The sequence below is a fragment of the Papio anubis genome, chromosome 13 (genome assembly GCF_008728515.1).
Source record: "Papio anubis isolate 15944 chromosome 13, Panubis1.0, whole genome shotgun sequence".
Taxonomy (NCBI): domain Eukaryota; kingdom Metazoa; phylum Chordata; class Mammalia; order Primates; family Cercopithecidae; genus Papio; species Papio anubis.
This window is the reverse complement of record NC_044988.1, coordinates 3,463,496-3,467,610: the sequence shown is the minus strand read 5'-3', so window position 1 is coordinate 3,467,610 and position 4,115 is coordinate 3,463,496. Positions and strand designations below refer to the sequence as shown.

Below are 4,115 nucleotides of genomic sequence, written 5' to 3'. Positions count from 1 at the left end.
GTATCTCTGTGTTACGTTTTTGTAGTGCAATATTTGAAATGTTTTGTTATTATTATATCTGTTATGGTGATCTGTGATCAGTGATCATTGATATTACTATTGTCATTGTTTTGGGGCATCACAAACCATGCTCCCCAAAAGATAATGAGCTTAATTGATACATATGTGTGTTCAAATGGTTCTATCAATCTGCCCTTCCTCCATCTCCCCTCTCCTCAGGTCTCCCTGTTTTCTGAGACACAGCAATATTGAAATTATGCCAATTAATAGCACTCTACAAAGAATCTGTGTTTCAAGTGGTAGAGAGCCACATATCTCTTGTCAAAATCAAAAAGTGAGAAATGATTAAACTAGTGGGAAGGTACGTTAAAAGGCACGAAGTGAGCCAAAAGGCCCAGGGCTAGTCTCGAGCTCCTGGCTTTAAGCAATCCATGCTGCAGCCTCCCAGGTGGCTGAGATTAAAGGCATGAGCCACCATGTGTGTTCAAGTGAAAGTAAGAGCCACATATCTCTTATTAAAAATCAAAAGTGAGAAATGATTAAACTGAGTGAGGAAGGCACGTTAAAAGCCGAAACAGGCCAAAAGGCCCAGGCTAGTCTCGAGCTCCTGGCTTTAAGCAATCCGCCTGCTGCAGCCTCCCAGGTGGCTGAGATTAAAGGCATGAGCCACCATGTCCAGCTTCTATGCATTATTTTAAATGGAGTATTGAAGAACTATTTTTAATTTCAATTCGGTCAATATTTGGGTCACAGTTAGGCCTTAATGTTATTACACGCCGGTCTGATGCTCATGGCCAGGCCATTTTGTTTTCCTGTTGGATATAAACAATCTCACAGAATAATGTCAACTTCAGAAGGTTAATCGGAGACTGTGGTAAGTGCAAACAAAAACAAGGGCACTTTATAACGTTGTCTAAATGCAGATAAAAAACAAAGTCTTGATGCCACTTCTGACAGCATCCAATCTAAAATCTTCACTTTCTGAGACCCTATCGAAAGTCAACCAATTAAACCCCGACTCGTTTAATAGTTTCTCTCTAACTCCTTCCACTGAGATGACCCATAGTACCCCATTCCTTGCTGCAATGTAATTATATTTTCCACAAGTGTGCTCCTGGTGGTCTTTAACTGAAGGGCACTCACTGGGTCACTGGTGAATTTCCCCGCAGGAACTGAGTCAGACCCCATCTCAGGGCCCTGAACACGATAGGGGCCTGCTCTAAGGCGTGGGCCCTCCGGACAGCCCCGGCCTGTCTTGACTGGCGAGGGTTACTGTTCTTGTCCCAAGCGTACAGCTGAGGAAGGGGAGACTCAGGGCGAGCAACCCGGGTCCCAGTGGAGCCCCCGGCACACGCCGACACTGGGGTACCAGCCGCGATGGCCGCCACTGTGCGCGGAGATGGCTACGACGCGTGCGCGGGTAAAGTCCGTCGGCGCCTTGCCTCCCAGCGGCGCCTTCCCCAGCCCCAGGTTTTTGTCCCCGCCAGCGGCTCCGACTCCATCGCGTCCTCTTCCAGTCTAATGCTTTTTTCCAGATCTGGATCCCAAACTCCCTCCTGCCAGAATCTGGACCCGAATCCACCCGTTGCCCATTTTCCGCTGCCGCTGGAGAGAATCTCTGAGGTCCCCAGGACAGCCTGCCTGCACGGAAGAGATGCTTCCTCAGTATGGCCGCCCCCAGAGAGGAGCGATGAAGTGCAGGCCTCCATGTTGCTTTTGAGCCCTAGCGGCTTTAGGGAGCCATGTTTATTACTGGCGGGCGCCGGCCTCACTGAGCATGTGCAGCCCTGGCCGGGCGGCCTCAAAATTCTGACGTCACAGGGCGGTTCCTGAAGTGGACATAGTTGTAAGAGCTAGTTATTGTAGACAATGCCTCTGGGATCAGGGACTCTAATCTGGAAATAGATAGTAGGTGGGGTCGGTAATGCTGTCTCTGGGTCAGAGACCTGAGCTATGTGGGGTTAGAGAGGGACCCTGGGCAGGCGAGTCTCTGGGGAGTGTGGTGAGAATCCTTGTGTCAGATGCTGGGAGGAGGTGGGGTCAGGGCTGGGGTCCGTGGGCCGACGGGTTGGGGGATGGTCAGCGTCAGTGATCAGTAGTAGAGATTCTGTGTGCCCTGATCGCCAGTGGAGTTTTTAAATACAGAATGTTCATGAGTTTAGCAATGTTATTCACCTCTCATTATTTAAATAATTTGAAGTTTTCCCCAATAACTAGTGTCTTAGAAGTTGTGAAAATTTCAGAAAATGACAGGTCTTCCGAGTTCGTGATGGGAGTTGGGTAGCACTCGCTTACGAGCACCTGGAGAGTTCCAGGTGGTGAAGGTTTAGCCCAGTAAAGCAGAGAGGTTAGGAGGTTAAATTGGGGGCTCTGGAGCCAGACCTGTGAGGATCTGAGTCCTGGGTCTGGCACTTAAAAGCTGTGTGACCTTGGTCAAGATACTTGGCCCCTCTGTGCTTCAGTTTCCTCATCTGCTAAATGGAGAAATAAGGGCACCTACCCCATAGGGTAGTTGTGTGATTACACAAGTTAATACACTTCAGTCATTAGCAAGAAAGTGAGTGTCAAGCTGTATTTGTTCAGGCAGCCATATGGTAGCCCCACTTCATTAATAAACTGAGGTATTGAAGTATTTTCTTTTTCTTTCAGAAAATATTTGTCAAGCACCTTCTGTGTTCTAAGAACTGTTCTAGGGCTTTGGATGCTATGGAGGTCTAGAAATTCACATTATGGTGGCAGGTGACAGACAGTACAAAGAGATAAAGTAATTCCATATAGTGATAAGCCAGGGAGGAGTGCTAAAAGGAGCCAAGGTGTAGAGGTGACTGGAAGGTGACCAGGGAAACCGCTGTAGGGTTTCTAAGTGATGAGATCTGTGACAAATCCCTGTGGTCACCAGGGGGCATTGGTTGTGTAACTTTATTCTGTCCCATTGATCTTGTAGTCAACCCTGGTCTGTTCTGTATTGTTTTAATTACATAATATTTGTAATAATGTTTAATACCTGGTGGAGTGCTCTGTTTACTTATTTTTGCATAATTAACCACCCCTAAGCTTAACTTCATGCTTTTGCAGGGTGGTTGATCTCCATGGTTCTAGGTGGTTCTGCATGGGGCCTCTCACATGTATTACAGTCAAATGTTAGCTGGGGCCACAGTCATCTGAACTCACTTACATGACTGGCAATTCATGTAGACTGTTGCCTGGAGAAGACATATGTGGCCTGGTGGAATGGAATGGCAACTAGGTTCAAGGAAGAGCTTCCCAGGAGCAAGGCTCCCAAGAGACTGAAGTAGAAGCTTCAGTTTCTTTAAAAAATAAAATAAAATCGGGCTGGGCGCGATGACTCATGCCTGTAATCCCAGCACTTTGGGAGGCCGAGGTGGGCAGATCACCAGGTCATGAGATGGAGACCATCCTGGCCAACATAGTGAAACCCGTCTCTAATAAAAAATAAATAAATACAAAAATAAGTTGGGTGTGGTGGCATGCACTTGTAGTCTCAACTACTCGGGAGGCTGAGACAGGAGAATCTCTTGAACCTGGGAGGCAGAGGTTGCAGTCAGCTGAAATTGCACCACTGCACTCTAGCCTGGTGACAGAGTGAGACTCTGTCTTTAAAAAAAAAAAAAAAAAACCCAATCCTAGAATTCCCAGAATGGAATTTATGTCATATTCTGTGGATCGAGCAAGTCGCAAGGCAACCAGATTCAAGGGGAGGGGAGTTATTCCTTACCTCTTGAGAAGCAATGTGTGTTGAGGAAGGGAAAGAATTGATGGTAGCTGTCTTTGACTTCTACCATATAGAGCAGGGTCTTCACACTCTTTTCTTCCTTAATAATCTTCCATTTGAAAATTTTCCCTGCAATTCTCACACCTTTATTATTTCATATAAATTTTACAATCAAATTTTTCTTGTCTAGATAAGCATGCCATTTGGATTAAAATTGCATTACATTGCATTACTTTGCAACTTTTGAGAGATTGTGGGAGGGGAATTGGCAACCTTATAATATTGAATCTGCTCATTAAGGAACGTAGTCTGTCTATATACTTAGGTTTTATGTTTTTAATAACATACATGTTGGTATTTCTGCCTCGGCTTTTCTCTTTGT

General features: G+C 45.9%; 1 pseudogene across 1 annotated transcript; it reads right to left on the bottom strand.

Moving 5' to 3' along the window:
- Positions 1-392: 392 nt before the first annotated feature.
- On the bottom strand, positions 393-2,313 carry LOC116269982 (annotated as a pseudogene). The gene has a single exon (XR_004177779.1). The product of XR_004177779.1 is annotated as an uncharacterized LOC116269982 (transcript).
- Positions 2,314-4,115: the final 1,802 nt, after the last annotated feature.